General features: G+C 48.3%; 1 non-coding gene across 1 annotated transcript; it reads left to right on the forward strand.

The window, feature by feature from the left end:
- Positions 1-1,100: 1,100 nt before the first annotated feature.
- On the forward strand, positions 1,101-1,291 carry LOC144275893 (U2 spliceosomal RNA). Its single transcript, XR_013348126.1, has one exon. It is a non-coding gene; the product is annotated as a U2 spliceosomal RNA (small nuclear RNA).
- Positions 1,292-9,870: the final 8,579 nt, after the last annotated feature.

A 9,870-nucleotide genomic window follows, 5' to 3' on the forward strand; every position in this document is an offset into this window, starting at 1 on the left:
CAATCAGTTTTGGGAAACTTCACAGTAAACATCAGAGTGCTGACGAAAGGATAAATAGAGGGTTTTGACAGAAGCGAAGGAAGATCTAGATCTATCTATATCAAAATATCCTGAGTACTTGGTGAGCAAGTTATTTCAAACCATGTGCATATAAGATTTATAGGCTAGTTATTATATTTGCTTGACTATAGGCTAGATTTTCCTCACTCTCTCCATGCCTGTCTAAAGATAACCATTCTCTCTTTGGCTTGTTGTCACTGTGTGCGTCCTCTGTGTTTTCTCAAGATAAATGAGCGGTCCTTGGGGAGACCGAAGGGAACACGAAGAGAGAAGTCTGCCTAGAAAATGCTGCAAGAAAAGCAATCTGCCCTAAGCATTCTGTGCAGCGAAAGTGTATCATAGAATATCAGGATTGGAAGGGACCTCAGGAGGTCATCTAGTCCAACCCCCTGCTCAAAGCAGGACCAATCCTCAATTTTTGCCCCAGATCCCTAAATGGCCCCCTCAAGGATCACAACCCTGGGTTTAGCAGGCCAATGCTCAAACCACTGAGCTATCTGTGGCAGGCACCAGTCTCCTCCAGCAGAAGCCCCTAGCCCCACTACTCTGCCGCAGGGCAGAAGCCCTGAGCTCCCCGTCCCCAGTCTGTGGTAGGTGGAGAACGGGTAGGGGGAAACGTGGAGCTCCAGGATCCGCACTGTAACTGTAAAAGAGCCGCACGCAGTTTGGCCACCCCGGCCGGATAGCGCTTGCTCACATTTTCTTTGATCTGTTTTGCTGCAAGAGTTAACAGTGACTGAGTACGTCACAGGAAGTGGGTGGGTTTATGCAATTTAGGAGTATGCGGCAGCAGCCAGGGAAAGCAGCGAGATGAACCCAAGTAACCAGACTGAAAGAATTCTCGGTCCTTGAGCAGACTTGTGTGTTGAGTTCTTGCTTGAACTATTACATTGGAGTCATTTAGGGGGAGCGATTGTCACTGAGAGTTTCCTAGTTGTCAAAGTCTCATTGAGGGCACTTGGTCCCTGTCTGGGAGCTCCTCGTGGTGACATAGAAAGCTGTGGCAGAGGTAGGGCTGCCTCGTTTTTCAGCGTATCGTTATCGCTTCTCGGCCTTTTGGCTAAGATCAAGTGTAGTATCTGTTCTTATCAGTTTAATATCTGATACGTCCTCTATCTGAGGACTATATATTAAATGGATTTTTGGAACAGGGAGATGGAATAGGAGCTTGCTCCATCCACTCCACGCATCGACCTGGTATTGCAGTACCTCCAGGAACGGTGCACTTCCCCTTGGGGAGACTATTGTGGTTAAAAAATAGAATTAGTTGAATTTGGTACACCCAGTACTGACTTGGATTCTCACTATATTCTCTGGGTGGCATATCACTGATGCTTTAAGAACTCCCACACCCCAATCTGGGTGTATGCTGGTTACATACTATGTATGTATCTCGTGAGCCTGATACGTGCCTTAAGCCTGACCCCAGATGTATCCTGACCCCAGATGTATCGTGCCTTAAGCCTGACCCCAGATGTATCCTGACCCCAGATGTATCCTACCTTCCTTCTTAACTTGCGTGAACTTGATTCGTGAACTTGATTCCATGTACATAGGCCAAACCAGACTGTGTCTATGCAAAAGAATAAAATGGACACAAATCAGACATCAAGAATTGTAACACTCATAAACTAGTAGGAGAGCGCTTCAATCTCCCTGGACACTCAAGAGACTTAAAAGCAGCCATTCTTCAAAGACAGAAACTTCAAAAACAGACTTCAACGAGAAACTGCAGAACTGGAATTAATTTGCAAACTTGACACCATCACATTAGGCCTGAATAAAGCCTGGGAGTGGCTGGGTCACTCCAAAATGTAATTTTCCCTCTGTTGATACTCACTCCTTCTTGTCAACTGTTGGGAATGGGCCACATCCACCCCTGATTGAATTGGCCTCGTTAGCACTGACCGCCCCACCCCCACCCCCACACACTTGATAAGGCAACTCCCATCTTTTCATGGGCTGTATATTTATACCTGCCTCCTGTATTTTTCACTCCATGCATCTGATGAAGTGATACTTACTTTTTAGAACCTGGATTAAACAACTGTGTGAATTAATTAGACTTGGTTGTATTCTTCTCCCCACCCAGCATATGTTCCATGGATCTTGATTTGTGAGACCATGTGAAGGCACTAGGTGTCCTGATGTACCCAGAGGTCCCCGTCCTGATTTCTTTTTTTTTTTCCAAACCTACTATAAAAATTCTAACTCATGATACTTACCGTCTCCTTCTTAGGCTGTGGCTTGGGACAGGCCACTTCACGCTGCAGGCTCCCACCCCCGTTAAGATTAAGCTCATCCACAGGAGCTTTGTGATGAGCGTACATGATCTAGTGCTTGTGGCAGGCTTTCCCACTGTGAAGTGCTCCTCGTTACTCTTCCATTCCCTCCCTTTTTGTGGGGATCGATTTACCCCTGTCAGGCACTCAGTGAGAGAGTTGCTTCCCCCGCCCTTGCAGTTGTTTATTTTTCTACCAAGCTTTGAAATCCGAACCAGCAGGTGGCGCCATCGCTCCACAGCCAACCCTAGAGAGGGGAAAGTGAAGTCTGCTCTGCAGGCTGAGCAGAGCCGGCTGTTGGGACCCACAGGGCGTGCAGTCGACGGGCTCCTCTGCCCGGCATCGTAGCTATAAGCCTAGTACCTGTTCCAGCACCACGCCCCCACGTAGACTCTATTCCAAATAAAATCAACTTGGTTCCCCCAAATTACGACTCTGCTTGGATGAAAAGCGTCTTCTTCCATCTCCGGTTTTCTATGTACTACCCATGGATGGCATCCTCCAGGGTCCTCTCCAGCATGGTTCTCGCTCTCGGAGTGATGATGGTGCGCTCGGTGTTCTTGACCGTGGCAGCAGGACTCCCAGCTCCCGACGTTCCTCACACCACATCAAGTAGCTGCCGATATGCTTTTCCAGCTGTTGTGTTGCATTGCAGGCATGAGTCCAAAGTGGAGCAAAGACTCCACCGTCTCTTCCAAATACGGCTTCCAGGCGACCTCTTGGCTGGAAGGGGCCACGGCGATTCGCTTCCCGATGATGTCACGCACAGCACTCGCCACAAGGTTCCTCACCGTAGCATCCAGGCACATCGAAAGATGGAACGCGCAAGTGATCGCCGCAGCGTCAGACACATCACCCCTTCGAGGGATGTTGGTGCCTCCCTACCTGTGCTCGTTACTAGCCCTCCAAGGGAGTGACAGCCTCTTCTTCGCCAGCTGCCTTATGGAGCTGTTTGCCTTGTTGAGAGGTACCTTTGCCACAGCAGTTAGCACCAGGAAACCACGATCTGTATTTTTCAGGAGTTGTCGTACCAAATGCTGTCCTTTCCTGGGGCTCTCCTGTGTGTCTTCATGCGTCTGTCACTATTTCCTGTGCTGTAAAGTCAACTTCTTCCAGCACCACTTCATGGCTGAGCTGGGGCAGGGGCGAAAACCATCTTGAACGCTGCGTATCGTTCGGGACTACACGGTCAAACACAGCCATGGAGTATGAGAAGAGTCTCTCGGATGGGATGGCACGGTAGGATGAGGGCCCGTCCGAGGAGCTCCCTCATAGCCTTAGGACGGTTTGACCATTATTGCTTCTGAATCCTGGAATCTGCTGTCGGATCATAGCGGTGACTCAGGTGTTTCTTCTCCCGGCTTCCTGGCTGTAGTTATATCTAGATGCAGGGGCTCTGTGAGAATTCGCTGTGTTCCCCTGATTTCCATTCTTCCCCGATGGAATTTCTGCAGACAGGTCTTTAGTGAGCCTGTCTACAAGGCGGTCAAAGTCACTGAAGGATTCTATCCCCCATCCCACTCAACTCCCTCAGAGCTACAGCCAGAAAGAGATGGTCCAACAACTTACTGCATGGTGTGCCATGTTGTAGCAGTCTGCCGCCGGCCTGTAGGCCAGGTAATCATACATCCTACGTTCAGTGCAATAAACTGGATAGCCCCCACTCTGTTGCTGGACTTCTGCCTGCATTCTCTTTTTACTCCTGCAGCTCTTTCCTTTCTTCTTGTTTTTGTTTTCATCAGGGGGGTTTTATTTACTTAAACTTCATTAACATTCTTTAAACTTATCTTCTCCTCTCCCTCCCCCACCCCCCCCCGCCCACTCCCCTCTAATCTCCCTCAAAACTTTCCTGTTCCCTAGTTCCCCTGGTCCCTTAGGAGCAGGCTTTTTAAAGTCTTCTTCTCCCTGAGGAGCCCCACCCACCGATTAAGAGTTAGCACCCACCAAAGGGCTTGGCCATCAAAGCCTTCTTAAGAAGCTCTCAACTTGCCTAGCAGGTCTCCAGGCTCAGCACAGGGTCCCTCAAAGGACCAGACCACACTATATACTTCCTTCAAGCAGCAAGCACACAACGGACAAGCCAGGGACCATAGGTGCTGACTCTGCGGGTGCTCAGCACTCAAGAGCCAGAGCTTCAATGTAGAATGTGATCAGTTCTGTGCTGCGAACAACTTCTGCCCTTTGGGCAGGGAGTTTGATTGTAAACAGAGGCAGGGTGATTAATTACAAGCCTTTTGTAATCTTAAATTAAGTTAAGGATGGCTAGATCATGAAAGCATTCCCAGGCGCTCCAGTAAAAGATAGGAAACAAAGGGTAGGAATAAATGGTCCATTTCCAGAATGGAGAGAAGTAAATAGTGGTTTCCCTGAGGGGCTTGTACTGGGACCCAGTCAACAGATTCATAAATGATCTGGGAAAAGGGGTAAACAGCGTGGTGGCAAAATTTGCAGATGATACAAAAAACTACTCAAGATAGTTAAGTCCCAGGCAGACTGCAAAGAGCGACATAAGGATCTCAGGTTTCAGAGTAACAGCCGTGTTAGTCTGTCTTTGCAAAAAGAAAAGGAGTACTTGTGGCACCTTAGAGACTAACCAATTTATTTGAGCATGAGCTTTCGTGAGCTACGAGCTGTAGCTTACGAAAGCTCACGCTCAAATAAATTGGTTAGTCTCTAAGGTGCCAAAAGGATCTCACAAAACTGGGTGACCTGGCAACAAAATGGCAGATGAAATTCAATGTTAAATGCAAAGTAATGCACCTGGCAAAATATAATCCCAAGTATATATCCAAAATGATGGTGCCTAAATTAGCTGCTACCCCTCAAGAAAGATCTTGGAGTCATTTGCAGTACTCCGGAAGCACTGTGTTTCCAGCTTACTGCAAATGTATAAGAAGCCTTCTCGCTGTGCCTCTATCATCCTGAACTCATTCTTCAGCTTCAGAAGACTTCAGAATTATCTCCAGTCATCAATGGGACAGACGCAACTGAATAACGTAGCTGGGCTTAACATGCATCAAAACAGTACCAAGGGACCTAGATGTAAATAAGATTGCTGACCCTTTCATCCAGAAAGCGACAGTGATCCATAATGTCTTCAAACTGGGACGTTAGTGAAGACCGCTTTTAAGTAATTGCAATGATTTTAATCTACTGTAATTCATAGCAGTGTAATTATGTATGTAATTCAAAACAACTTAATTTTTAAAAGAGTAAAGATAACAATGAGAGACACATTCAGTAACTAGAATAGAATAGACGTGTGCAGTATAAATGCTGACAATTGCTTCCCCCAAAAACTGGCAGAGTGCCCCCTTCACCCTCCCTCCGCAAATACACACACACACACACACACACACACACACACACACACACCCCTCTTCCAAAGCCTCCCCCAGTCAGCACCTGTGCTACAGACAACAAACTCCCCCCAAGGGTCACGTAGTCGCTCCTCCTTCACCTGGAGAACTGCCTCCCAAAAGTCAGGTTAGCTGCTCCTGTTCCCTAGCTCCTCTGGTCGCTTAGGAGCAGACTTTTTAAAGACTCGTTCTCCACGATTAGCCCCAGCCCCGAGTGAAGGGTTGGCAGGTCCTACAGGGATGGGGGGATGAAAGCCTCGAGAACATGCTCTCAGCCTTGCATTGCAGTCTGCTAGGCTCAGCGCAGGCTCCCTCAAACAAGCCAAGCACACCACACACACAACCACACACACACCAACCACAAACTCACCCCATGGGCTGAAAGTTTCCTGTTCCCAAGCGTCTCTCATCCCTTAGGAGCAGGCTTTTTAAAGACTCGTTCTCCCTGAGGAGCCCCAAACCCTGCTAAGGGTTGATGGATGCTCAAGGGCTTGGCCATCACAGCCTCCTTAAGAAGCTCTCAACTTTCCTAGCAGGCCACTAGGCTCAGCACAAGTTCCCTCAAACAACAGACCACACTATATCCTTCATTGAAGCAGCAACCACACTACACCACACACACACACACACACCCACCCCAGAGAGAAAAAACTCACCTCAAGGGTCATGGACCTGCTCCTCCTTCATCTGGTTACCTGCCTTGCAAAACTCACATTAGCTGCTCCTGTTCTCTAACTTCTCTCCTCCCTTAGGAATGGGCTTTTTAAAGCCTTGTTCTCCCTGAATAGCCTCACCCCCTGGTTAGGGGTTGATGGGTGGTAAAGGGCTTGGGGATGAAAGCCTCCTTATGCAGCTCTCCACTTGCATAGCAGGCCCCATCCATGCCCTGACGAGGTGTGAACTGCCTCTCTGTTCTTGGAGAGTTTTTGCATGGGCTTGCTTTAAGCAAGGAGGATACATTTTCAGCCTCATAACTATATACATAAAATTATAACTATACTATAACAATTACTGTAACAATTTAATAATTTTATTAAGATGAAATCTATAACATCACTATAACAACCATGCTCAGTTCATTATGAGCCTTCCGAAGGCACCCAACATGACAAACTTTGCATTGCATACCACACAATCATTTTCGAAAGATGAACCTGGTGTGTAGGATGTTCCCCCGAGGTACAGAGCATCACACCAACCCTCTTAGTTTACTGATCTCAAAGGTAGTTTGTTGTTATAGTTCTCTTGACATCCAGCCATTAAGGCCATGAGGCAGCGTGACTCAGTTTCCCCATTCACACACCGCAAACCAGGGTTTTTTTTATGGTTTCTCTCCTGTGATAAGGTTTAAACCCGTTTACAGGTATTAATTGAAAAGTAGCATTCTCAAAAGGTTTAACATCTGTGTTGAAATTCCTATCCCCAAAACTTAACATTAATATCAACATTTTTATCACAGATGGGTGTTTACAAGTATCTTTTTGATACCACACCCCTCTGTTCAGTTAGTGTAGTTTGAGGTTAGTTTGTTCATTACCCATGGTGTCCTTTGGCTCTCCCATGTAATCAGTCACAGGCTTCTCTTTCCCTCCAGTGTTTCCCTTTGTGTGGGCTCTTAATTTAATCCTATTTCTGGCATTTTGATGTCTCAGGCTCTGGCAAGATAAGGGTCCAGGGGGATCCTGCACATTGGCTGGCCCTTTGGGGAGCAGTCTCCCAACCCCAGGACTGTACATATGTAGGCAATCCAGCTCCCCTTTCGGGGTTACCCTGTGTTTCCCCTTCCCTGCTCCCAGAGGGCTGTGATCACAGAATATCAGGGTTGGAAGGGATCTCAAAGCAGGGCCAATCCCCAATTTTTGCCCCAGATCCCTAAATGGATTGAACTCACAATGCTGAGTTGAGCAGGCCAATGCTCAAACCACTGCGCTATCCCTCCCCCCCTGCACTCTGGGCTAGCTGTGTTTACCCTTTGACCAGCTGCATCTCTTCCCTGCAGCTTTCCCATAACTGCTCCCCGTCTCCCAGCAGCCTGGGGAAACACCCCCCTCTCTGTCAGCTGGGTCATTTGTGTTCTGGCCAAGGACCACCGGGAAATTTCCTGGTCTCAACTCCCCTGCTGTTACTGGAGCTGCATCCTGATGTGAAGGGACACAGTTACTTTCCAAAAACCGTATCAGAAATAGCATCTTGAAAACTTGGGACCTGGATTGGGGTACCGTCCTCCACCCCTCTCTCTGTCCCTGAGAAGTCAGCTATGTGACTGCTCCCCTCCAGGAAGTCAGTTACACAGGTCCTTCTCAAAACCTGGGTCACAGGCTGAGTCCCTGGGTGCAGGGATGCTGCCCCAGCCATCCTCCTAGTGTCCTAAGCATCCTGCCCCAAGTGACTAGGGAGGAGACACTCCTGTTCCCCCACTATTCCTTCCCCAGTTTCCTCCTCTGGGCCCCCTCCTTCAGCTGCAGAACTCTGCCAACTAACAACTGGGACAGTTTCCTTAATCACTGACAACACCTCTCCTGCCCCTGTGCCTGAGGGCATGTGGCCTTCTGCTGGAAAGGAGCTAGTCTCAGCCCCTCCCATACCGGGAAGCACCCTGCTTCCCTGTGTTACAGAGACAAGAGTCAGCAAGGAACTGGACTGGTACTGCAAGAGAGTAAGTACCTTAGGCAAGCCTGATTGTCTGTTTGAGAGAGTTATGGGAGAGCAGAAAAGAGCATTGGGGCTACCGTAGAGCACAGGGGCCAGGGCCGGTTTAAGGCATAAGCTAACGAAGGTACAGCTTAAGGCCTCGCAATAGGAGAGGCCTCTAAAAAAGAAAAAAACTGACTCCATTTCAAATTTTATCAAAATCGGTTGATCAATAAAGGAGATAAGGGAAAAAGAGGAGGAGATTTTCGTTCACATATGACAAATATACACATCTGGCTAGACAAAAACCCTTACCCTTTACTAATTGTTCATTATTGACAGGTGCGAGGCCAGGGCTGAGGGAAGGGGGAATTGCACTTGTAAAATTAGTATTTCTACAAGTAAGTCTGCTGTCAGTCTCCTAAGGCAGCGTTTTGTCGGCCAACTGCTACTGGTAAAATTCTGACCGTGCCTTCAGAACTCATTTAAATAAATAACCTCAGCCCCAGTAAAAATCGGGGGGAAATGTGAGGTCAGAGACAGCAGTGTCAGGAGTCATTTTAAGGGGAGCGATTGTTACTTAGATAGTTTTCTAGTTGTCAAAGTCTCATTGACGTGTGCAGTGTAAATGCTGACAATTGCTTCCCCCCAAAACTGGCAGAGTGCCCCCTTCACCCTCCCTCCCCAAGCACACACACCCCTCTTCCAAAGCACCCACCAGTCAGTGCCTGTGCTACAGACAACAAACTCACCCCAAGGGTCACGTAGTCGCTCCTCCTTCACCTGGAGAACTCCCTCGCAGAGCTCTCTTGTTCCCTAGCTCCTCTGGTCGCTTAGGAGCAGGCTTTTTAGAGACTCGTTCTCCACGATTAGCCCCAGCCCCGAGTGAAGGGTTGGCAGGTCTTACAGGGATGGGGGGATGAAAGCCTCGAGAACATGCTCTCAGCCTTGCATTGCAGTCCGCTAGGCTCAGCACAGGCTCCCTCAAACAAACCAAGCACACCACACACTTCAGTCAAGGAGTAAGCAGACCACACACACACACACACAGACCACAAACTCACTCCATGAGCTGAAAGTTTCCTGTTCCCAAGCGTCTCTCATCCCTTAGGAGCAGGCTTTTAAAAGACTCGTTCTCCCTGAGGAGCCCCAAACCCTGCTGGTTGATGGATGCTCAAGGGCTTGGCCATCACAGCCTCCTTAAGAAGCTCTCAACTTTCCTAGCAGGCCACTAGGCGCAGCACAAGTTCCCTCAAATGAACAGACCACACTATATCCTTCATTGAAGCAGCAACCCCACTACACTACACTCACACACACACACACACACAGAAGAAACTCACCCCAAGGGTCATGGACCTGCTCCTCCTTCATCTGGTTACCTGCCTTGCAAAACTCACATTAACTGCTCCTGTTCTCTAACTTCTCTCCTCCCTTAGGAATGGGCTTTTTAAAGCCTTGTTCTCCCTGAATAGCCCCACCCCCTGGTTAGGGGTTGATGGGTGGTAAAGGGCTTGGGGATGAAAGCCTCCTTATGC

The sequence above is a fragment of the Eretmochelys imbricata genome, chromosome 15 (assembly GCF_965152235.1).
Source record: "Eretmochelys imbricata isolate rEreImb1 chromosome 15, rEreImb1.hap1, whole genome shotgun sequence".
Lineage (NCBI taxonomy): Eukaryota > Metazoa > Chordata > Testudines > Cheloniidae > Eretmochelys > Eretmochelys imbricata.